Source organism: Erinaceus europaeus, chromosome 19 (genome assembly GCF_950295315.1).
Source record: "Erinaceus europaeus chromosome 19, mEriEur2.1, whole genome shotgun sequence".
Taxonomy (NCBI): Eukaryota; Metazoa; Chordata; class Mammalia; order Eulipotyphla; family Erinaceidae; genus Erinaceus; species Erinaceus europaeus.
This window is the reverse complement of record NC_080180.1, coordinates 37,902,107-37,928,585: the sequence shown is the minus strand read 5'-3', so window position 1 is coordinate 37,928,585 and position 26,479 is coordinate 37,902,107. Positions and strand designations below refer to the sequence as shown.

The window sequence follows — 26,479 nt, the reverse complement described above, 5'->3', positions numbered from 1 at the left end:
TTGTTGTTACTGATATCTTCATTGTTAGAAAGGACAGAGATAAATGGAGAGAGGAGGGGTAGACAGAGACGGGGTAGAGAAAGACATCTGCAGACCTGTTTCACTACCTGTGAAGTGACTCCCCTGCAGGTGGGGAGATGGGGGCTGGAACCGGGATCCTTACGCTGGTCCTTGTGCTTCGTGCCACATGCACTTAAACAGCTGTGCTACCACCTGACACCCAGGTCTGACTTTTTACTGTTATTTTCACTAAGGGAGGGTACTGTCATGCTTAGAAAAATCTTTGCTGCTTGAATTCTTTAAATTATATATCTGATAGATACAGAGAGACATACAGAGGGGAGGGGAGCTAGAGAGGGAGAGAGACATGGAGAGACACCTACAGCAGCACTGCTTCACAGCTTGTGAAACTTTTCCCCTGCAGGTGGGGACTGAGGCCTTGAACACCTGCAGATCTGCCTCACCGCTTGCACATTGTAACATATGTGCTCAACCAAGGGCCTCACCACCTGGCCTCTGGCCCTGCTTGAATTTTAACTATATTTTAGGCAAGAATCATTAGTAGAGTTATACTTGAGGCAAATATAAGTTATTATCAGTCTCTCCTTCAAATGACCACAGTAAAAACAAACGGCATGTCAAAAACAAGACAAAAACCTGTGAAAGGATTGCTGATCTTTAAGACCTAATAACATCAGTCTGGCGATGAAAAATTCATGTTAATTGAAACATGTCAGAAACAGAAGGATGAATATGGGATGATGTCACTCTCAGGCAGAAGTTGAAAAACAAGATCAGAAGAGAAAACACAAGTAGAACCTGAACTGGAGTTGACATATTGCACCAAAGTAAGACTCAGGGATAGGTGAGTGGGCGAGAGAATACAGGTCCAAGAAGGATGACAGAGGACCTAGTGGGGGGTCGTATTGTTATATGGAAAACTGAGAAATATTATGCATGTACAAACTATTGTATTTACTGTTGAATGTACAACATTAATTCCCCAATAAAGAAATTTAACAAAAAAGGAAAAAAAGAAAAGAAAAAAAAAGTAGGATGTATAGGGGGAACTATAAATAATAAAAATAAGGAACTCTAATCTTATTAACCATTAATAAAAAATAAAAAATACTGGAAAAACTATTGTATTGTGGTTGCTATAACATATTACTATGGACTGGGTGATTTATAAACAAAAAATATTTCTTGCATTTCTGGAGTCTGAAAATATGAAACACCAGATTATATTCTTTCTTTTCCCATGCATAAGGATCTCGGTTCGAGCCCCCAGTCTCCAACTGCAGAGAGGGAGCCCCATGATTGTTAAAGAAGTGTTACAGATATATTTTTATCTCCATCTTTGTTTGCCCTTTCCTTTCAATTTTTCTGTTTCTATCAACAAAAAGAAAAAAAAATGGTCAGTAGGAACAGTGGATTTGTTGTGCAGGCACCAAGCCCCACCCTGGCAGCAAAAAAAAAAAAGAAAAGAAAAGAAAAGAAAAGAAAAAGCATTTTTGGTTTCTATAACGCTACTTTTGTACTAGTCTCACATCATAGAAAAGTCTTGGTATGCTTCTAGTTCTGCTTCTGGGATCCCTTCTGTTACATTGCTTGATGTTGTGGTCTATTTACATGGTCATTCTGTTACATCTCACTCCCCCTGCCTCCTGGAGATTTTGGTTTAGTCCTTTCTAGTTTGTGCTTCTTCCTGCTCCCTGCCCCCTATCCTCTGTACTTGCTTGGTTCCTGACTCTTCTGCCTGAGGAGAGAGAAGCAGGAAAGAATTGGGTTGTGATTAGATTAGATTAGATTATTTTTTTGAATCGTTCGCTTGTGAATAAAGAAATACTGCTTTTCCACTCAGCCATGAGTCCCATGAGTCTGTCTCCCACCGCGAAGCTAGCCCAGCATACTGGCGCCCTGAACTTTGACTGACAGAAAAGAGTGAGGGTTGTTTCTGGTTTTTGTTTGTTTTAGCGCACTAATTGCATTCATGAAGAGCCCAGCCTCATAAGTTAATGACTTCTCTAAAGCCCAATTTCTTCATTTGGGGATTCTTCATATAGGGATTTGATTTCTAGATGTGAAATTTGGGGGTGGGATGAGGGGAGGGGAGCGGGTTCAATTATTAATATAAGAATGAATTTTTCTAAAAGTAGAAAAACCCAGGTTGTTCTTGGGAAATGAGTGATGCACTTAAAGAAATGAGGGGCTTGAAAATACACCTGGTCTATTTCAGTCATGAAATTTAACCATATAACCCCTCTAGTTGTTATCTTCAATGTATCTTCTTTTTAGTAAAATTTGTTTAAAAATTCAAGCTTCCTGATACACTTTGCAATCAGATGCCAGGCTAATTTTACAGCCCCATCTCCCCAACACACTACATTGTCTACAAATTTTAATAGACTTAATTTTATCTTCTTGCCATTATAAACATTCCTCCTCTTTCCCAAACACAAGGTTATGTGCCTATTAAGGTCCATGACAGGAACTGGGCAGTGGTGCACCTGACAAAGCACAAAGTACAATGAACAAGGACTTGGGTTCAAACCCCTATCCCCCTCCTACTGGGGAGTAAGTTTCATAAGCAGTGAAGCAGTGCTGTGGGTATCTCTTTCTCTCTTTCTATGCCCCATCCTATCTCTCTCAGTTTCTCTCTGTCTCTATCAAGACAAATTTCATACAGAAAAGAAATTACTTTTGGGAGGAGTGGATTTCTTATTCAGGCATTGAGTTCCAGCTATAAAACTGGTGACAATAAAATAAAGTAGCCAAGATAAGTGCCACCTGCATGTGTCTTTCTACTCCAGGGCCTTCTTCTCATGGAATTTGACCTAATACAACAATATATTGTTATTTACTCAAGTAAAAAAATCTCTTCTATATTTTCCATTTTTAAGAGCCTTAACTATTTATACGTGATTCTTCCAAATGAAATTTTTTTTCTATTTGTAGTTGTGTTTTCATGTTTTACTTAGCTCATGAGATTATATATTTTTTTCTTTTCTTTGGCCCATTCTGTGCACTTTTGCTTATAACTCTCAAAGACAGTCTTTAATCTGACTGAGGATGCCATCTTATCTGTAAGTTTCTTTTGAGATCCCTGGTAGTCCATTTTTTAAATTATGTACTTTGAATCATGTTAATGCTGTTTTTGTTTCTTTGAAAGCATTCATATATTAAGAAGCTTAAATGTCGCTGCTCCTCAGATTTTATATTGAATAGGAATTTCTGAATTTAGTTTTTAAGAATGTATAGCCTCTCAACTTGATTGGGAAATTTTATTACATTGCTTGTTGATATAATTTACATTTTGAAATTGTAAAGTCATTTAAAGTCATGGTTTTATTATCTCTAGTGATACTTTTTTAAAAGTCTATATATACTTCCTGTTTACCATTAGACAGAAGGTCTACATTACAAATGGAACTATTTCCTGGTTAAATGGTTTGATTTCCTTTCTTTTTTTTTAAAAATTTCCTTTTAAGATCTTTACTTGGAGAGAGAATGAATTAGTTCTTAACTAAAATATTCAGTAAGTGGGAAGCCCAAAAGCAGATAGGGGTACAACAACAAAAACAGGAAACCCCAGATCAGTATCTCTGATGAACATAGATGCTAAAATATTGAACAAAATTCTAGCCAAGCAGATACAGCAGTATATTAAAAAGATTGTTCCTCATGACCAGGTGGGGTTTATCCTGGGGATGCAAGGTTGGTTTAATATACATAAATCAATCGACATGATCTACCACATTGTCGTATGCTTTACATTGGCTTGTTCTAGCCCTCCCCCTCCAAGAGAATTGGATGAGTCCTGTTAATTTCGAGGGCCTGCTTGGCCCCGCCCCAAGGGACCCTGGGAGAGGGTTCCGGAGTCCGAGAGTTCCTGAGTTCCCCAGTGACAGAGTTCCTGAGTTCCGGAGTTCGAGAGTGTGAGAGTTTCTGAGTTCGAGAGTAAGGGAGAGGGTTCCTGAGTTCCAGAGTAAAAGAGAGAGTGCTTGGGCCGCCGCAAAGAGACAGCAGAGTTCTGTTTGGTGATTAGTTTGTCTTAGTTTATGAATCGTTGTTCCTGAATAAAGAAATACAGCTGCCCTGCCCAGCCGTTGTCTCCGCGTCTCTGTTCACCACCGTGAAGCCAGCCCGCCCGGCAAGAGCTTCCGAAATTTTAACAACAAATGGCGCCCACGTGGACCTGACCTGCGCCTCTCTCAGATAAGTAAAGACAATTTGGCTACCTATGTACTATGGCCTTCTCTTCTGCTTGTGAAGAGATCTCCAAAGGCCTCTGCTCTTTCTTCACGAGACTGTTTTGCTGTTTCTAGAACATTTATCTCTGGACCACTCTGTGGTTTCCACTCGCTCGGGCGAACTCAGAACAGCCAGCGGGAAGAGCCAGCAGGCGGGAGGCGAGGCGCGGAGCTGCTGTTTCCACCTGGTCAAACAGCCAGCCAGCCGGCTGCGCCCAGACAACCCCGCGCACTGCGCCCGCAGCCCCGCAGCCCCGCAGCCCGCAGGAGGCCTACGCCACCATGCAAGAGCCCGATGCCAGCACGCTAGAGCCCGATGCCAACATGCTGGAGCCCGATGCCAACATGCTGGAGCCCGATGCCAACATGCTGGAGCCTGAGGCCAACATGCTGGAGCCCGATGCCAACATGCTGGAGCCTGAGGCCAGCCCACAGGAGCCGGCTCTCCACCGCGTGGTGCAGGGCACTGGACGCTTGATCCCTCCACGCTGCTCGGCCACTGCGAACAGGGCAACAGACAAGGCAGGGCCATGGGGCAGGGCCGCGGCGTTCTATCATGGCCGCCACCCCTGGGCACCTAGGCCCACGCCTTCTACAAAGATGGCCTGCCTGCCCTCTTTCTATGAATTCTGGAACCATCCCGGGCCTCCCGGACCCCCGGGCTCCCTGCCAAAACTGGGCACACGAGATCTCCAGCCGCCGGTCCGGTCTGAAGACAGACAAGCTGGAGTACGCAGAGATTCGTGCAGAGATCGCAGCCTGCAATTCCTAGAAGTGGAGCTGCGCGGGAAGCCACCTCCGGATGGTGAACCCCCCCCCCAACAACTAAGACAATATAGATTTAAATTCGTGTTTAAAATGACATGTCTTCGTAACAAAGGTTTCTCTCCTTGTGTATTAATGACCATGTTTATGTGTATGTTTAAAGTTTGGTAAACAGTAGCTTTAAGGCTAAATTCTTACTAGTCAAAGATAAATGAAAAAGGTTTTCAACGTAATTCTCATAAAGATAAAAATTAACTTACATTTAAAGTCTGAGGTAAAAATTAGTTAACAATCAATATATTTCAACTAAGTTGGTCTAAACAAAAGGTTAAATAGACTTGTTGATATGTAAAACACTACCTTCTCTATTAGAAATGGTAGATCGCACAATGGCTATGCTAATTATTCTCATGCCTGAGGTTTCCTCTCCGGCCCACACCTAGGGTGTGTCTCCATCTTGAATGGGTGTAACAAAAGGTTAAAAGACGTTGTTGATATGTAAAAGTCTCAAATTCCTTCTCTATTAGAAATGTTAGATCGTGCAGTAGATATGCTAATAACAAGTTTTGTTTCATAGTAAGTAAGTTGCAGCCAGCTGCCTTTGGGACCCTAGGCCGTTCCCCGCCCCCATGCAAATGCCCGTCGAGGCAAGTAGCCCCCAGAGGCAAGAAATGTTTTTTTTTTCAGATATGGCCCCCTCAGGCCTTCCCTTGGCAACATGCTGGTTTTGGTTATATATGTTTCTGTTCACCCCACACCCTTGATACTATAGTCATTTAGTTAAAAAGAAAAGGGGGAATTGTCGTATGCTTTACATTGGCTTGTTCTAGCCCTCCCCCTCCAAGAGAATTGGATGAGTCCTGTTAATTTCGCGGGCCTACTTGGCCCCGCCCCAAGGGACCCTGGGAGAGGGTTCCGGAGTCCGAGAGTTCCTGAGTTCCCCAGTGACAGAGTTCCTGAGTTCCGGAGTTCGAGAGTGCGAGAGTTTCTGAGTTCGAGAGTAAGGGAGAGGGTTCCTGAGTTCCAGAGTAAAAGAGAGAGTGCTTGGGCCGCCGCAAAGAGACAGCAGAGTTCTGTTTGGTGATTAGTTTGTCTTAGTTTATGAATCGTTGTTCCTGAATAAAGAAATACAGCTGCCCTGCCCAGCCGTTGTCTCCGCGTCTCTGTTCACCACCGTGAAGCTAGCCGGCCCGGCAAGAGCCCCGGAAATTTTAACAACACCACATCAATAAATGCAAGACCAAAACCCACATGGTTATATCAATAGATGCAGAGAATGCCTTTGACAAAATTCAATATTCCTTCATGATCAAAACACTACAGAAAATAGGAATATATGCTTGATACTGAAACTTAAGTAGACACACTGACCAGTGGAAAAGAATTGAGAGCCCAGAAATAAGACCCTACACCTACAGACATCTAATCTTTGACAAATGTGCCCAGACTATTAAGTGGGGCATTTATCCAAAAGACATAATAACAGTAATTTGACAGAATATTGTAACCCCCATGTTCATAGCTGCACTATTCACAATAACCAAAGTTTGGAATCAACCAAAATTCCCTTCGACAGATGACTGGATAAAAAGTTATGGGACATATACTCAGTGGAGTACTACTCATCAATTTAAAAAAAAAGATTATTTTACACCTTTTGGGATAAAATTGATTGAACTCAATAACATTATGCTTAATGAAGCAAGCAAGTAAGTAAAGGAAAACCACAGGATGGTTTCACTTGTATGTGGAATTTAGAGAACTGAACACACATACCTGAAACAAAGAAACTAAATACAATTCATACTTAGACTGTGGAAAACTATAGTAGTTACTTAGATGGGTGGGGGGCAGGCACAAACTTCTAGTGGCAGGAAAGGTGTGACATTATAATCTTTTTGATTTAGATAATCATAAATAGCTATTAATGTGACCGTTCAGAAGGGAAATAGATGTAATACTTCAAGTTCTCTAACTGCCTAGCCCATAGCTCTAAGTACAAACATTTGCTTTAGTCTAAGTAGCCAATAACTCAGACTTATAAAATGATCAGTCTCTGAAACTGGGTTTCAATTGTTCAAAGGAGCTCTAAAACTATACGTGCACATGAAGCTTTTTAAGCATCTAAGTCAACTACAACTTTAGGCCAGACAGATCAAGGCCATTTGGTCCTGTCAGCATGTAAAATACAAAGATGTTCAGACACCACTAAAGGGCACAAAGTGAGTTCTAGTATATCACTGTAGATGCTATCCATTGGATTAACATAAAAACAAACTCCCAACTAACCTGGTTTTGATAATAATTATTTATTCCTATTCTGAATTCTTTCTGAGACTACAAGAAACTCCTTGCATTCTCTTTAAGATCCTCATTTCTCTTAGCCCTGGAACTTCTAGGACTATGCCTATACTTTTTATTTTTTTACACGTCTCCAGGATTATTGTTGGGGCTCAGTGCCTGAACTATGAATCCACTGCTCCTGGAGGCCATTTTTCTCCTTTTGTTGCCCTTGTTGTTTTTCGTTGTTGTGGTTATTATTGTTGTTGTTGTTGTTGGATAGGACAGAGAGAAATGGAGAGAGGAGAGGAAGACAGAGATGGGGAAAGAAAGACAGACACCTGCAGACCTGCTTCACTGCTCATGAAGCGACCCCCCTGGCTCGAACCGGGATCTTTACACCGGTCCTTGCGCTTTGCACCATGTGCGATTAACCTGGTGTGCTCCCCCCCTGCCTATAATTCTTGATATTTCTTCTCTCTGATTCCTTACCACCATACCACCTGTGGTGACCCCAACCAAATCACTACTAGTGCTGCCATCCAACTATGCCATGCTTAAGTGAGTGGCTGAGAAAGTTGTGGTATATATACACAATGGAATACTACTCAGCTATTAAAAATGGTGATTTGACTTCCTTCCCCTCATCTTGGATGGAGCTTGAAGGAATCATGTTAAATGAGATAAATCAGAAACAAAAGGATGAAAATGGGATGATCTCACTCACAGACAGAAATTGAAAAACAAGATCAGAAGAGAATACACAAGTAGTACCTGAACTGGAGTTGGTATATTGCACCAAAGTAAAAGACATTTCCACACAATTCCCACCACCAGAACTCTGTATCCCATCCCCTCTCTTGATAGCTTTCCTATTCTTTATCCTGTTGGGAGTGTGGACCCAGGATCATTATGGGGTGCATAAGGTGGAAGGTCTGGCTTCTGTAATTGATTCCCCAGTGAACATGGGTGTTGGCAAATTGATCCATACTCCCAGCCTGTCTCTTTCTTTCCCTAGTGGGGCAGGGATCTGTGGAGGTGAGGCTCCAGGATACATTGGTGGCATCATGGTAGCATCTGGGACTTGGTGGAGTTAATAATATAAAGCAGAACAAATTGTTGCCTAGTCATGAACCTAAAGGCAAGAATATTGCAGATGAAGATTGGGGTCTTAGTTTTGGAAAAAGATAGTAGATCTATTTTAGGTATACTCCAAGGGACCCATTATTTTGCCTGAGTTTTACATCTCATTTGCAGGTGGACCCAGGTTTTTGTCTGGGGAGATGTTGTCATAGTTGGAAAAAGGACTAGAAAGTTGGATCAAGGAAGAGAGTAGCTCCCAAATCAAATCACTTCTAAAATCAAATCCCCCTATTAGTGTCATCCTGTGGGGGAAGCCCCAGAGCTAGCTTTCTCCCAGGAGAAGTCAGGTCACCTCATATTGTTGCTTTGGAATAACCACAAATGACTCTGATCAGATGCACAAAGTGCAAACTTTTTATTACAAAGAAGTGAGATAGAAGCCCTGCGAAAAAGGCATTAAGAGGATAGAGGAGATAGCATAATGGTTATGCATAAAGATTCTCATGTCTGCTCCACCATAAACCAGAGCTGAGTAGTTCTCTGGTAAAAACCTAAATAAATAAAATAAAAACTTCAAAAAATAATAAAACACCCCAGATTAAGGCTCAGAATAGCTCCTGTGATAGATTACTTGAGGACTATGATAGAATGGCTCTCCCAGGTGTTCCCATTTCTTTTAAATTCCCAATTCTAGTCCTGTCTGGAATCAGCTTCCCATTGGTCTGCTGAGATCATCTGTCTCCTATTGGGTTTCTGTCTTCCAAGTGTGGTTACCGTTCTAAAGCTTGCCCACAGTGTAAAGTGCTTCCCTTTGTGTTCTTAAAAAACCTTTGCTACTATTTCTCTGGTGCTGCCGTAAAGTTCCTCCTCACTCATAGGGAAAATAGGTGTACCAAATAGATGAACCAAAGAGTCACAGGCTCAGACAACCTCAGAGAAGTGAGGTTCCAGGCCTCCTATCCTCCAGGATTGCTCCTAACAGTGAAGTGGACAAAAAGAAGAGAGATGGAACACCAAAGGGAGAGAATAGCGCATGTAAAGGGACAATGTAAGGCAAGTAGTAGAAAGAAATTATTAAATGTTAAGTAAAAGATAATTTTAAGTGTGCATCAAATATTTTCTTGATTATGAGTATGTGCCAGGTATTATACTAGGGTTTAAATAACACTGGTGATCCTCAGGTTGATAAACTGTTTTTGTTTGTTTGTTTGTTTTTGTCTCTAGGGTTATCACTGGGGCTCAGTGCCTGCACTATGAATCCACTGCTCCACTCCTAGAGGACATTTTCCCCCTTTTTTGTTGTCCTTGTTGTTGTTATTGGATAGGATAGAGAGAAGTTGAGAGGGGAGGGGAAGACAGAGACGAGGGGAGAGAAAGATAGATGCCTGCAGATCTGCTTCACCACTTGTGAAGTGACCCTCCCTGAAGATGGGAAGCCCGGGGCTCGAACTGGGATTCCTGAAGGCGGTACTTGATCTTTGGACCATGTGCTTTTAATCTACAGCACTACCACCTGGCCTCTTGTTGATAAACTGCTTAAAGGATCATTAGTAAAACTTGGGAGCTCTGCAAATACTCATCTTATTTGCACAAATGTGTGTGTACACACATGTGCACACCGGCGTATACAAACAACAGAAACATTTTGGAAAAAAAAATCTGTTTTGACTATTAGCTGTTTCCCCTTTGTGCTCAAGAAGGCTCTGTTTTAATATAGCTATAGCTTCTAGTCCCTTATTTACTATAACCATCTGAGCAAAATGATCAGGTTCATTTTTGTTCTTGTCGGCAAGTTGATTATTTGCACTTCTGTCTCTGGCTATCAGTCACTTAAATAGGCCAGAAAATATTCTCCTCTAGAAAAGAGTTGTCAATTCTAGATAAATGCCAAAAACTCTTGTGAAAAACATGATAGTATGGTAAGATACTGAGGAGAATGCTCTGAGTAGAAAGCATAGTTAAAGCACAAAAATAGTGCTAAGTCAAACTGAAACTACTGGTTGCCTTAAAGTGCTTCCTATGTCCTATCCACCTAGATCTTCAATTAACCGGAAGCACAGTATTGGGACTATATATATAACCAGTCTATGGCCATCCTACCCTGAACATGCCTGATCTTGATTATACTCATGCATTCACATATGGTAAAATGTGATGGGTATAATATAATAGCAACTCTTCCTACAATATTGCATACTTAAAAAACAGTATCTCTATGTGTGGAAAACAGTTTGATTTTATTCAGTAAAGTTGAATACACATTCTATGACCTAGTAACTATGTCTCTAGTAATATACAGATATGCATGCACATATATGTATATATAGATAAATACATATAATTTCAAATGCCTAGTATTAAAATACAAACTGTAAATTGTCACCCAATAGACTATAATTTACCATTTATCAAATATAATTTAGTAGAGCAACAAACCAAAAAAAAACTAGTCACTGCAGGAATCCATGGGTATATATTTAACAAACAGGATTAAATAATCTTAGAAGAACATGTAATATTACTCAGGATTTTCCACTGAAACAAAATACATCTTATATTAATATACATATGTATGAATATAGTTATATATATTTATTATTAAAATTAATTGCTCTCATAACTACAGAATTAGAAGAGTTCTGCAATCTACAATCTGAAAACTAGATACTCAAGAAGTTGAGGTTATAACTCTAGTCGAAAAACTCCAAAGACAGAAGAAAACGGAGGGTGGGAGTGGGGGCAGTCTGTGTAGTAGAAATCCCACATCAAGACTGACTTCCCAGCTGACAGAAAAAGAAAAAATGCAAATCCCTCCTTCTTCCACTTATTTGTTCAGCTTCAGTAAATTGAAATATGCCCACCCACATTGTGGAGGACAAGTGATTTTAAAAAGTGCACTGATTCAAATGCTAATCTGGAAACAACCTCACTGACACATCCAGAATGTGACATAAATATACAATTTATTTTCTAAATTTGAAATAAGTATGCTCACACATACCTATGTTTTAAACCATAAAGAAAAACAAGGAAATATAGGCATTAACTCTCAGGAGAATATGATGATTAGTAAAGAGAATACCTTCTTTTGGGGCTGGGGAAACAGTTTGATGTTTATGCAAATTAATCTATGCAAATGAAATGCCTGAGGCTCTGATCTCCCAGTTTCAATCTCCAATACTACTCAGCCAGAGTTCAACAGTGCTCTGGTAGAAAGAGAGAGAGAGAAAGAATGAATCAGGGAATGGGTGGTGGTGTACCCAGTTGAGTGCACATGTTGTAATGCACAAGGACCCAGGTTTAAACCCCTGATCCCCACCTGCAGGGGGAAAGCTTCCTGAGTGGTGAAGCAGTACTGCAGGTGTCTCTCTGTCTCTCTCCCTATCACCCCCTTCCCTCTCAGTTTCTGGCTGTGTCTATCCAATAAATAAATAAAGATAATTAAAATAATTATAAACAAAAACTGTTGTTAAAAAGTGAGCTTTAAAAAAATCTACCAATAAATAAAGAGGGAGAATAACTTCTGAGAAATTCAGTATTAGATGCTATAACAAATTCGATTCACATCATAAATTGATATTGCCTTTTCTTTTTCATTTGTTTAATTATGATATATTTAACAAAATTATATCTGGAGAGTAGTTTAAAATAAATCAGAATTGTCTTTAGTGACAATTTGCTGAAAAATGGTATACACAATGTAATAGTTACATTTGACTTACAAGGCATAGTCATAAAGATAATTTTCTTTTTTTCCATTTTTTGTGGTTCTAGTGATGCATAGGCCTATCATATTCTAGGGTATATACTCCCATGATACGCCCAGCACCAAAGTTGTGTGCCCCACCCTCCTCACGAAGACTTAGAGACAGTTTGTTTTTTATTTTTGGTTCTGCTTCTGTTTTTGTTTTTGTTTCTGCTTTTGCTTTTATTTTTGGAAGTGAATGTCTTTCAGTTTTCTAGATTCCCCATATGAGTGAATCCATCTGGCAGCTGTCTTTCACTTCTACTTATTTTGTTACACATAATCACCTCCATTTTCATCTATTTTGTCCTAAATGACACAAGATTATATGTTTGATTGCAGAGTCGTATGAAATGAATACGGTTTTCTAAATAAAAGGTACATATAACTGACAGACAAGAAGAAGTGCTTTATTTCACTTATAATTGGAGAAATGCAAATTAAAAATACACTAAGATTCCATATCACACCTGTGAGACTGGCCTACATCAACAGAACTGGAAACAACAGGTGTTGGCAAGTTTGTAGAGAAAAAGGGACTCTGCTACATTGCTGGTGGGAATGCAAACTGGCCCAGGCCCTTTGGAAGACTGTATGGAGAATCCATTAACAAATAAAAATGAAATTAACCTACCAGGACCCAGAAAGAGAAGAGGAAAAAAGGAAAGACATTCAGAAATAGTAATAGGTATAGGTGTGACTTAGAAAGGAAGAGAAGGCAGGACCATTAGAAAAGATGGGTAAAGTGATAGGTAGGTAGATACAGATAGATAGATAGATGATAGATAGATAGATACAGAAATAATAGTCCACTAGTATCTGTGACCTTGGGAGAACCACTGCAGTTTCCAGTAAAGGGAATTGGGGACACAAAACTCTGGTGAGAACAGTGTGGAACTGTACCCCTGTTATCTTATAATTTTGTAAACCAATATGAAATCACTAATAAAAAATTGAATTACCTTTTGATCTAGCACTGCTACTCTTAAGTATTTATCCAAAGAACACTGAAACACTAATTCGAAGAGACATATGAGCCACTATGATCGTAGCTGCATTATTCACCATAAGATCATTTTTATACATCGAATTTTACAAAAATTAAGCAAAAGATTGAGTGAATAGAACCTTCCAGAGAGAGTGAAGTTCACAATATGCTGGGCAGCCAAAGTGAAAAGGGGGAGCTTAGAGAGTTGGAAAACACTGAGTAGAGGCAAAAAGTGACACAAAGTAAAAAGTTCTCAGTAAAAAAAGGAAAAGAAACACACATTCTGAGAGCAAGGGGGCCCCTGATTCCAATTGTCTGAGTCTACTACACTAAAGTTACTTGGGCCTGTAAATTTCTCTTTCCCTCAGCTAGTACCAGCCCTTATTTTAAAATGTCGTTGTTGAAAAGATTGTAAGCAAGAAGGGCAAATTTCGAACTGAGGAAGAAGTCCAGCTGTAGCAGGTAGTAATATCAACTTGCAGCAGGCTTAAAGAGAGGGTTAAATATTTGGGGAAGAAATTTCTTCCAATCAAACAACACAAGACTGCAGGTCAGCACTTTGATGTGGTTTGCAACTTACCTACACACCTGGAGGTCACTTAATCAGCAGGCTGACTCTCAGCACAAAGACTAGCAGCCCTGAGGGTTTACAAACAGTTTGTGTGTAGGGAGTGGAGGGAGGACAGGATGAGGGAGGAAGCTGTGGATAGTGGATTTAGGGTTAGACTCACAAGCATGGAGTGACAAGTTTGATCCCTTTCATTGCATGTACCAGAGTGTCACTCCAGACCTCTCCAATAAATGAGTACTTGAAGAATAAATATAAAGGAGGAGGGAGGAGTGAAAGGAAGCATAATTTGACAAGATGATTTTGAGTAATTCTTTAATAAAACCATTTTTCCTTTGCACTATTAATGTCAAGAGACTTTTGTCACAACTTCAACGGGTTCTTTTTCAAATTTCACTCCAAGATGATTAGAAATGATTTTATTTGAATAGCAAACTGCAACTGCTAAAAATTTTAAATTATTTACCCTGATTTCTTATTGTTGAATAATCCTGTTAGGTTAGCCTGGGTGAATTTAAAATCAATGATATAGTAATAAAAACACTTTCTATGTTTTAAATAACTAGATGTTTTTAGAGATTATGTCAACAAGGGTAAACAGAATCAAAGTTTAATAAAAATGCTTATTAAGATATCACTGCTTTATGGCCCAGGAGGTAGAAATGGATAAAGTGTTAGACTTTCAAGTTTTAAGGTTCCAAATTTGAGTCCCAGCATTATATGTGCCAGAATTATGCTGTGGTTCTCAAATAAACAAATACATCACGGGAGTTGGATGGTAGCATAGCAGGTTAAGCGCACATGGTGTGAAGGGCAAGGACCAGCTCAAGGATCCTGGTTCGAGCCCCCGGCTCCCCACCTGCAGGGCAGTCGCTTCACAAGCAGTGAAGCAGGTCTGCAGGTGTCTATCTTTCTCTCTGCCTCTCTGTCTTTCCCTCCTCTCTCCACTTCTCTCTGTCCTATGCAACAACAACAACATCAATAATAACTACAACAATAAAACAAGGATAATAAAAGGGAATAATAAACAAGTATTAAAAATTTAAAATAAAAAAGGTACATCATTGTTCACATTTATTATGAATACAGAATGCCACAGAACTAGTTGTAAACTCACTCTTTTAGGTGCATCTGACCTCTTCATTTTCTTTGCTTTAATTCAGCACTAGTGACTCACACATGAGCAATATCACTGCTTTGGAACCAACTTTTTCTCTCACTGATTTATGTTTTTAATCACACAAAGAGGAAGAGAGACCAGAGTAACTGCCATTCCACCATGCATGAAGCTTCACCTAAAGTCATGGTGCTCCTATGTAGTGCTGGGGCTTGAATCAGGCCCTCACAGATGGTATGGCACAAGCACTATATGTAAGCTACCTCCAAGCCTAGGCCCCACCTTTTGCACATAGGCCTTTTACTTTCATCATGAGTGTCCTGGTGTTGCAAGCCTATGCTCCTCTGCTTGATTCTCAAGCCAGCTCATTAGCTGTTTTCCCATACATGATGCAGGCCTTTCTTGAATTTTCATTAGTTCCGTTGCTGTCAGTGAAGCAGATCCTTTAAACAGCTCTGTCACTTAGTTCCTGTTCTTTAAGATCATAGCTGTAAGTAGGATGGAATTTGCCTGACTGATGAGCAGTAACTATCACTGATTTTCAACTTTCATAGTACTTAATCATTTTGAACATTGATTTCAAGTCAATTACTTGACATGGCCTCTTACTTGCAACAACAGCAGTGGATTACATAAAATTCCAGGCTATGGTGAACAAAACAACATGAGGCTAAAATCAAGCACAAGGAAAAATGACGCTACTGAGAGATGTGGTAAACACAAGACTACCTGTGAGACTACTGCCAGTTTAGAACACTACCAGCTCACTAGGAAACTGGAAATCGTAGACTAATGCTTATGCCCTCCAAAACAAAAAGATTGGGTGTTGCTTGTCCAAATACCTAAACATAAACCTGAAACAAACAAATGCTTGCCTGGTAAGATTAGTTTTTATCTTCCTAAATCAACTCTCTTTTTCTCTGTCAGAACAAACACTTCATCTGCCCAGAGATCAGTACTGTTAAATGAAAAAAAAAAAAAGAAAAGAAAAGAAAAAAACTATACAAACTTCCCAATTCTGTTAACCCTGAGTAAATGATGACAGTGTTCTTATTTATCTTCACAGTAAGGGCCCCAGCTTTATGAAAGGGATTTTTGAGTTGAACCATCACCAAAGCAGACTTTGGGCATTTTCCTAGTTCTGTGTATTCATGATAATCAAATCTCAGAATCATCTTACATAACAAGGCCTTTTAAAGCTGAAACTGGATATAAAGGTCATCTCTGTCTCCCTAACTCCCTCTTGTATTACTTAAACCTTGACCTGAAACAGAGAAGAAAAACACAAAATGAAACTTGGATTGGTGGTGGTATGCTTCACCAAAGAAAAGGACTATGTGGGGAAATAGGTGGGGAGGAGAAGGTGAAGAGGGCCTTGAGGTCCTGGTGCATGATAATGGCAAAGGACCTAATTTGGGGGTGAGAGTTTTTTTTTATCTTTATTTATTTATTAGAGTTTTTTATCTTTATTTATTCCCTTTTGTTGCCCTTGTTGTCTTATTGTTGTAGTTATTATTGCTGTTGTTATTGGTGTTGTCGTTGTTGGATAGGATAGAGAGAAATGGAAAGAGGAGGGGAAGACAAAGACACCTGGAGACTTACTTCACAGCTTGTGAATGTGAAGCGACTCCCCTGTAGGTGGGGAGCCAGGGGCTCGAACCAGGATACTTTCACCAGGATACTTTCACCTGTCCTTGCGCTTTGCGCCACATGCGCTTAACCTGCTGAGCTTAACCCGACTCCCGAATGAGAGTGTTCTGTAGAAAATTTCTATGAGGCGATGAGGAACTGTACTCATGCGTCAACAACCATACTTTAAACAATTACACACACACACACACACACACACACACACACACCTTTTTCATCCAAAATGCCACTAAAAATATTTTGAGAAACTACTCCCCCTCCCATTTCACATAAGATTTTTCTTTCTTTCCAGGAAGAAGATCATTCAGGATAACTTATCCATCAACTTACTGGCAAGAAGAATCTTCATTTTCTATGCTAAGTGGCCAAGGTTTAGCTTTGTCTGCTAATACAAGGACGAAATTGCCTCTTATTGTGCTGCCATTGGAATCACTTCTGCAGGGGCTGCCCTAAAACAAGGTTCTGAGCATTGACTTGCACTCAGAAAATGCTGGGCACATGGTAATGCTCATAAAATACTTTTAAATAGATGCCTACATAGCAAAGCTTCTTATAGTTAGAAATATATGGGGCTACAAACTATTAGAAAAGAGGGATCTGGAAGGTAGCGCAGCAGATTTAGCGCATACGGCGCAAAGCGCACACCAAGCGGCGTAATGACCCTGGGTCACTTCACCGCAGTGAAGCAAGTCTACAGGTGTCTATCTTTCTCTCCCTTCTCTGTGTTCCCATCCTCTCTCAATTTCTCTCTGTTCTATCCAACAACAATGACACCAATAGCAACTATAATAATAACAACAAAGATAAGCTACAAGGGCAACAAAAGGGAAAAAATATCCTCCAGGAGCAGTGGGTTCGTAGTGCAGGCACTGAGCCCCAGCAATATCCCTGGAGGCAAATAAATGAATATATAAGAATTCATGAATATATACGTACATATCTTTTTTTCATATATATCTGTTAGTGACATATCCTCCCATATGCTAGGTAGTTTCCTACTTCTCATATATAACTAAAACAATTTTTCTTGGACTAGATAAAAATTCAAATTACTGATTCAGAGAAAGGATCTAAAGTGCTCTTACCACTTCGCATGACTTTGTGTCATATCTGAGTCAAGAGAAGGTAATGAAGAACACGAGTCTTTCCTCTTGGCTTCTATCTTCACATCATTTTCTAGTCCAATAATTTCAAGTGAACATTCTATTTCCTTTGTTCCTAAAGTCAGTCCTGGCATGTCATTTGCTTATCCATTTATTTGTCGAAGTCAAAGTTGGGATCCACACCAATGATCGCTCATGACTCCCGGTGTCTCCTATGGGATAGCACCAAAGATGGATCCTGGAAACGCAAAACAAATTAAGACAACTCAAAAAGTTTAATAATCTATCACTCATATTTGTTCCTGAAGAGTTTATGTCTCAGGTGTTGTGAAAAACATTTTTAAATATGCCACTTCTCTTAAGAAATTATGATTTGTTTAGGCATTTATACTTTACAGGTGAGATAAGCAATGCTTAATTTCTAATTTGCCCAAAATAACTCCTAAGGTGTCTTGATCTGCTCAGCCTGCTGCAAAACATTGAATACTAGATTGCTTGACAAAAAAACAAAACCTAGGAAAAAGATGGCCTCCAGAAACCAAATTGATAAGACATCTTTATGCTAGAATTTCCAGCCTCTAGAACTTGGAAAATTATTTAAACTCTGCAATAAAGAAAGATGTTATGTGTCCTTTGAGACAAAATGGACAGAACTGGAGGTGATTATGCTTAGTGAAATAAGTAAAGAGATGAACGACAACCACCAGATGGTTTGACTCGTATGTGGAATCTAGAGAACTGTTATACATGAACTTGCAAACAAACAAAAAAGCAGGGGTCTCAGTGGTGGCGCATCTGGTTGAGTGTGCATGTTGCAATGCACAAGGACCTGGTTCGAGTCCTTTGTCCCCACTTGTAGGTGGAAAGCTTTGCAAGTGGTGAAGCAGGGCTTCAGGTGTCTTTCTTTCTCTCTCTGTCTCTATATACTCCCTCCCTCTTGAGTTATGGCTGTCTCTATCCAATAAATAAAGTTAAAACAAGCAAACAATTTCTATGACTTTGTAAGAACTAGTGGTTATCTTTGGGAAGTGGGAGGGTTGGGACACAGAAATCTGGTAATGGGAGCAATGTAACCCACTATTAATCACAAATACAAAATGAAAATAATAAACAAGCACATAAAGAACAAAAAGTAACCCCAGCCATACTAACACCATTGTCTTAGATTTCTAAGCTTCTGGAATTGTAAAATAAATTACTATTGTATTTACCAGTTAATTACTAAACACATTTTTTTTTTCAAGGACTATACTATGTGTTTTTTGTGGTTGGTTCTTAGTGTGATTGGCTACCCAATGCAATCAAATGTTAAACATTTTACATGGACAGTAAATCATTAAACCAATAAAGAAAAAATGAGTTCAGCCTTTTATGAAAAGAAAATATTTTATATGGCTATGTAGTAATATAATTGTAAATATCTATTTACGAGTAATCTTAGGTGCTCTGTTTTTCAGAGACCAGCTCTGTTTGACTTTTTAAAAGTTCACTTAAATCTTGATTGCCTGGAGGATGCTGAAACAATTGAACCAGTCTTCCAAATGCCAAGCGAGAATTATTTGAATTTAGGGGGGAAAAAATGTCAAGTCAGTGGCATAAAATTCAGCACACCCGAGGGGTTGATGCTCATCATAGTGTGACAGGTTTTAGAATCAAAACAAAGAATATTCAAAAATTGACTTGGGATTGCATTCTTCATAAGCACTACAAAAAAAAAAAAGGAATCAAGAAAATTAGAATTGAATTTTGGAATTTATTCCCGTGTATAGTTTATACTAGGTGAAAAATTGTATTTGGTATGTGAACTTGGTCTAACTTATGTTTCAGATAATTGTCTTAATAGTTAATGTGAATTTTCTTTACCTTCGCATAGTCTAGAAGACAAGCTTTTGACTGATCTCAGATCACAGATCTCCAGACTTGACTGACAGATAATTATTCACTCTCACAATGAGAACAAGTTTCAACTCACTCAATTACTTAAGAAACATTTACCAAGAACTTAACGTGCACCTGGTATTCAATTAGATGCTGACACTACTAAAAGCAACACAGAGAAATTTGTTTTAGAAGGATGAGAGCCACATATTAAAACAAAGTGTTAGGGGCCGGGTGGTGAAGCACCTGGTTGAGTGCACATGTTATAATGCACAAGGATCCAGGTTTGAGCCCCTGGTCCCTACCTGCAAGGGAAAAACTTTGTAAGTGGTGAAGCAGGGCTTCAGGTGTCTCTGTGTCACTCTCCCTCACTATTTCCCCCTTCCCTCTCGATTTCTGGCTGTCTCTATCCAATAAATAAATAAAGATAATAAAAAATTTAAAAAAGATGTTCAGTGTATGAGAGCAAATAGCCAGGAGGTGTATGGAAAACTGTGAGCACTGGAATCTGCAGGGCAGAGAGAAATGGCAGGAGCAGAAGTTCAGAAGAGATTCTTCTGATGACTCCACTTCTGAATCAGGCACTGATCTCATATGCAGGCTGTTCCTGCTTGTTCTGATTGGAAGGTCTGAGATGATCTTTTGTGACTAAGAGCTTTTCACTTGAGTGTGTCTCAAAGACAGATTTTGGTTAGTCATGGAGGAAAATAAATATCACCATTTTAAGACATTTAAAAAATAGCTTTTGACTTTTTCTTTTTTTTTAATATTTTATTTTATTTATTTATTCCCTTTTGTTGCCCTTGTTTTATTGTTGTAGTTATTATTGTTGGATAGGACAGAGAGAAATGGAGAGAGAAGGGGAAGACAGAGTGGAGGAGAGAAAGATAGACACCTGCAGACCTGCTTCACCGCCTGTGAAGCGACTTCCCTACAGGTGGGGAGCCGGGGTTCGAACCGGGATCCTTATGCCGGTCCTTGTGCTTTGTGCCACCTGTGCTTAACCCGCTGTGCTACAGCCCGACTCCCCGAATTTTTTAAATAAATTTTAAAAAATTTAATAATAAAACATATTAATAAATAAAATTGTAAATTTATTTATTTTGGATAGAGACAGAGAAATTGAGGGACAAGAGAAAGAGAGAGTGAGGGAGGGAGAGAGATATCTCTGACATTACTTCACCATTTATGAAGCTTTCCCCTTGAAGGTGGGGACTGGGGGTATAAACCCAGGTCTTTGCTCACTGTAATGTGTAAGTTCAACTAGCTGTGCCACTACCTGGCCCCAGCTTTTGAATTTTGGTAATAGGTCATCACTTATTCTAGGCATTAGCACTCAGTGAAGAACAATTCTCTAAGCTCATTAGACCTTATATTTCAGTGTGTTACTAGAGAATAAACATGCAGACAAACAACTGGATTTCACATAGTTATCAGAATTCTGGAGAATAATGAAAGCAAGAGAAAATAGTAATGAAGCATAACTGCATATTAAATAGGGTGGTTAGAGAAGGAGTCAGGGCTAGGGAGATATTTCACTGCATAGAATACATGCCCTGCCATATACAACAGTCCAGATTGAAGTTCCAGCACACATGGGATATGCTATAGCCTAGGGAAGACGTTTCAATTCTGTGGTCTCTCTCCCTCCCTTTCTTTCTCCATATCTAGAAAAAGAAAGTCTAGAATTGGTGAAATCAAACATATATGAGGTCTTACAAAAATAGAAAAGAACCCTCCCCAAACAAAAAGCAAAGAGCAGGGCCAGCCAGTGGCACAACTGGTTAAGCACACACATTACATTGCACAAGGGCCTAGGTTCAAGCCCCTGGCCCCCACCTGTAGGGGAAAAGCTTCATGAGTGGTGAAGCAGGGCTGCAGGTGTCTCTCTGTCTCCCTCTCTATCCTCCTTCCCCTCTCAATTTCTCTCCGTCTCTATCCAATAACAAATAAAATATTTTAAAAAGAGAGAAAAAAGGAAAAGAGCTAAAGTAAATGAACTAAGTAAGAGAACTAAGGTGCATTAAGGAGAGAAACATTTGCATCATATGGGTGCCGGAAGGACAAGAAAGAGAAGAAGAAAGAAAGAAAGAGAAAGGAAGAAATGCAGAAAGAAGGAAACAAACTTCCTATCTGGAGAATTATCAGCTAAAGATTGTCTAAACTGATGAAGGAGATAGACCTTTAGCTCCAGGAAGCTCTAACAACCCCACTTGCCACAACTACAAACCTAAACTCAGTAAGGCACACAATAATAAAAACAGTGATCAAAGACACAGAGAGAATTTTGAAAGATGTTAGAGAAAAGCAGAGTCAGTGATAAAGACAATCCCATAAAACTTCCAGATAGATTTACTACCAAAAACTCTAAAAGCTAGAAAAGACTGGCAGGATATATTCTAAATTTTGCAGAAACAGAAAAGGCAAACACCTAAGAATACTTTAACATGCTAGATTATCAGTTCAGCTTGACAAAATGACTAAAAAACAAAACAAACAAACAAAAACAGTTAAAAGAATACATTACCACTAAGCCGGCCCTAAAAAAATACCAAATACTAAAGTGAAAATATAAAATGACCCCACCCATCAGGGATAAACAAATAAAGCAAGAAAAAAATAAGCAAAGCTTAGTGAAAACAAACATGGATTTAGACGGCATAGCTAAGGCAGCTAGAGAAGGTGAAGGGAGCAATACTAGACTTGCAAGGGCAGAGGGCATCCAATGGACTTAAGTGGAAGGCTATTAGCACTTTGGTAGTGGGTGTGGTGTAGTATATATTGAAAGGGTGTGAATTTATACTGCTAAAACATTTATGGTCTTGTAAACCAAAATTACTTTAAAAAACAAATTAAGAATATAGAAAATACACATAGAGAGATGTGATAAGATGCTACAAGCAGACTAAACGTAAATGTTTCATGATTCATTTAAGCAACACAAAAAATTTGAGAAGATAATCTCCTAGTACTTGAAATGTCGACAAAATGGAGTCACTTATTTCACTGAGAAATGGATTAATTTCCAACATTAATTTTTGTTATTATACTCTTGCCTTACTGTGTGTGTTAATATAAATGAAAATATCAACTGACATTCATAAAAGAATTGTAATTGGAGGGGTAATGGTTATTAATTGCTTAGCATAAAGATATGGTCAGAAAAATAGTTGGGAACTAGATGACATAGACCCATGTAGTGCAAAGTAGCTTTTTTTCCCGTTTTTAAAAAAATGCTTTATTTATTATTGGATAGAGACAGAGAAATTGATAGGGGAGTGGGAGATATTTTAATATTAACTATGAAGTGAATAGCTATTTGAAAGGGCTCAATTACAATAGCTAAATTTTGTTCAGTGTCTGCTGACAAAAGTGAAACAAGAATTTTGTTAGGAGAATACACTTGACTTGTACCAAGAAGACATAGTAGAGGTGCTGAGAAATGAGATTTGAACTGTATTTTCCAGATAGCGTATATATGACTTGCTGATGTGGGTCAGGAGAGAAGGAAGAACTCTCAAAGTACTCTTAAGACTTTTGAGTTGAGCAACTCAACTGTTGGTGCTACTATTAATAACAAGGATAAAAGAAAGTGAAACTAGATTGGGGAAGGATTAAAGCAATATCAAGAATTCTGTTTTTCAACAGCAATGGCAATAACAACAATAACAGTAACAAGGGCAATAAAATGGGGAAAACGGCCTTCAGAAGCAGTGGATTCATAGTGCAGGCACTGAGCCCCAGTGATAACCCTGGAGGCAGAAAAAAAAAAAAGAATTCTCTTTTGGGCAAGTTGTATTTGTGATACTTATTACATATTCATCTGAAAAATAGGGAGAATGAAAATGTAGAATGTTGTGTTTTTCATTGACTATGACATTGAGCAAAAGGAGATGTGGGAAGATCCATTAGAGAAGGCAGAGATAATAGAAAGATTCCAATTAACTAGTGTGCTTGTGCCTTGAACTCTGTTCAAGAATAACCAGAGGATGGCATTATGAATAAAACTAAGTATATATGATCTTTTAAAAATCTCAGCACCTCTTGGAAAATGGGAAAATTTGTTTTTATTTATTTATTTTTATTTAAGAAAGGATTAATTAACAAAACCATAGGGTAGGAGGGGTACAACTCCACACAATTCCCACCACCCAATCTCCATATCCCACCCCCTCCCCTGATAGCTTTCCCATTCTCTATCCCTCTGGGAGCATGGATCCAGGGTCATTGAGTGTTGCAGAAGGTAGAAGGTCTGGCTTCTGTAATTGCTTCCCCGCTGAACATGGGCATTGACTGGTCGGTCCATACTCCCAGTCTGCCTCTCTCTTTCCCTAGTAGGGTATGTCTATGGGGAAGCGGAGCTCCAGGACACATTGGTGGGGTCTTCAATCCAGGGAAGCCTGGCCAGCATCCTGATGGCATCTGGAACCCAAGTAATGAAGCTGAATGGTTGTCATTCCACACGTGAAGTCTCTGGACACAATCTGAGGTGAAGCATGTTGAGGTGGCAATCGTTGCGTTGGTTAGGTTGTGATCGGCGGATGCAATATTATTTGATATGGATTGGGAGAGGCATACGGGAAAGTGGGCCCTATCCAAGGGTTCCAGGACTGGGGGAAGTAGGGGCTCTATAGTGGAGATGTGAGGTTCCTGCTGTCTTAGGGTTCAAAAAGACAATCAATAGTTAATGTTATCATCACATTATTTGGTAACTGGGTTAACTTTAAAAAGTCCTTTTGTTATGGTTTGCTGTACAGTATCCAGTATCTTGTATATAGCTGTGCTATTGGATTCTTCTAATCTACTTGGTCTAAGCTTTTGAGAGAGTCCGTATATCAGATACACAGCCTATATATTAAAAAGATTCAGTTTGTGTTTTGAAAAACTTTGAGACATACAATTGATTTCCCCCCCTCATATTAATTAACTAGTGATTTATATGTCTACATTTTGCTAGGAGTGTACATAAACACCATTCCCACCACCAAAAGACTGTGACCCATCCCTTCCACCCACTCCCACCCCCCACTGGTCCAGGAAGCTACATGTCTACCTCTCACCACAGGGTTTTTACTTTGGTGCCCTACTTACAATTTGATCAGGTCCTGCTTTTAGTTTTGGAAAATGGGAGAATTTGGATCTCCTTAGAAGGAGTCAGTCACAGCCTGAATTGATTGTTCTACTGAATTTCAAGTGTACAGCATAATAAAGGACTATCCATCGTATCAAGTTTTCTTCACTGTATGTAGAAACTACAACAGCTTTAACTGCAGTACCCTTCCTAGATTTAGAATTTATATATGTCCTCAACACCACCTTACAAACTTTGTAGTCCAGTTAACTGGATAGAATTTAGAGCCCAAAGCTCACATGTCTCTCAGGAGAATGGTCAAGGAAATGACAGAAAAGACTGGTGATACATGTAATGAAAGAATGTGAGAAATGCACAGTGTGTGTGTGGAGGGGGGTTGAATTTGTGGAGAGCTGCAAAAAGAATTACAAAGAAATAGAGCAACGTAGAGTCAGAGGCAATAAACAAAGAATCAGCTTACCTCATTTGTGCCACTATATCCTAAATGGAGCATCAACATCCAATGACTTGAATGGCTCATCAGAGGGACCTTCCAACATCTTTGGGCTTCATCGCTTCAACTACCTAACTCACTTGGGCTTGTTTTACTTACCTTGCCTTTAAATCTTGCCTTAATACTTCATTCTCCAGAGATTCCTTTGAAATTATTCAACTTGATCACTCTCTGGCTTCCCTGGAACTGCCCAGGCTCAAATTTCAGCCCATGCTCATTCTTTTATTAAACAAACATTTATTACAAGACTGCACAGAAGCATTGTGCTGGATGTCATTGTGACAGTGGGAAGCAAACTGTTTCTGATCCCTGTGCATGTATCAAAGAATCAGCAGACACAAAGTATACCATTGTTGTGCTATGATTTGGGAAGCTCAGTGTCACGGAAACATGTAGCAGGGCAATTCTGAGAGGAGGCAGAATTATAATTCTTGAGTCATAGAGCTATCAGTGACAGGCAGGCCAACCTCCACAAACTTCAGCTGAAGGGGCAAAAATCAATTTTCCTTTATATCGCCATTTTATTCACACATCAGCATCCCTTCACACACATCCACTTATTTCAGAAAGCAGTCCCCTTTTAGAGGCTACAAACATGGTAATTAAAAAAGGGAATTCTGGAAGGGCTGACATAGCATTAGAGATGGCTTCATTTTATATAAATGCCAATTTTTTCTGCCTCAGTAAGGTTGTAGCTGTGACAAGAATTATTTGCTTTCTAGGTCGTATGATTTTGAAAGCACTATGCAAAGAAAATATTAATACATCAGGGAAAATGATACAAAATAGGCAATTTTTTCAAACCATGCAAGTAGGTGCTTTGTAATAAATAATGTTGCATATTGAATCAAGAAGGACAATTACATTGTTCATGTAGATTGGAGAAGTATTGTCCAGTTAAATCTGTGAGCATCTAAAGAACTATGCTGTATATTTAGTCACTGTTCTACACAGGATTCTGAATGGAAGTTAGAGTAATTGGCAGATAATGAGTCTAACATCATTTTCGGCATAATAATCGTATGAATTTATGGCAACTTATAAATGGTGATTCTATGAATAACATTTTTTCCAATTTACTACTTTGTACATGGCTGGAGATTATTCATATAGGTATGATTAAACAAGGATATTAGCCAGTGATAAAACGGTATGATTCATAGGAGAATTAGCTGGTATAGACTGAAGAATGTTTAGTCATAGATGAACTAAAGATCAGTAAATTAGCATTAGGTTGCTAATTAGCAGTGGTTCCTGAGTAGAATGGCACCTCTGAGGTAAGACTAAACAGCTCTTTCTGTATTCTGCTCCTTGTTTTCCTTCATTTTGTATTTGGACTTTAGTCACAGAGGGATTGATGTTTACTGCAAACAGCCTGGAGTCAGAAGATCTATATTCTGATCTCAGGGCTGCTACAAGTTAACTGCTTGACCTTAGAATAAAATAAGTCTGCATCTCTCTTCA

General features: G+C 39.2%; 1 pseudogene; it reads left to right on the top strand.

The window, feature by feature from the left end:
• LOC132534684 (protocadherin-23-like) overlaps positions 1-18,799 on the top strand; it is a 47,614-nt pseudogene extending 28,815 nt beyond the window's left edge.
• Positions 18,800-26,479: the final 7,680 nt, after the last annotated feature.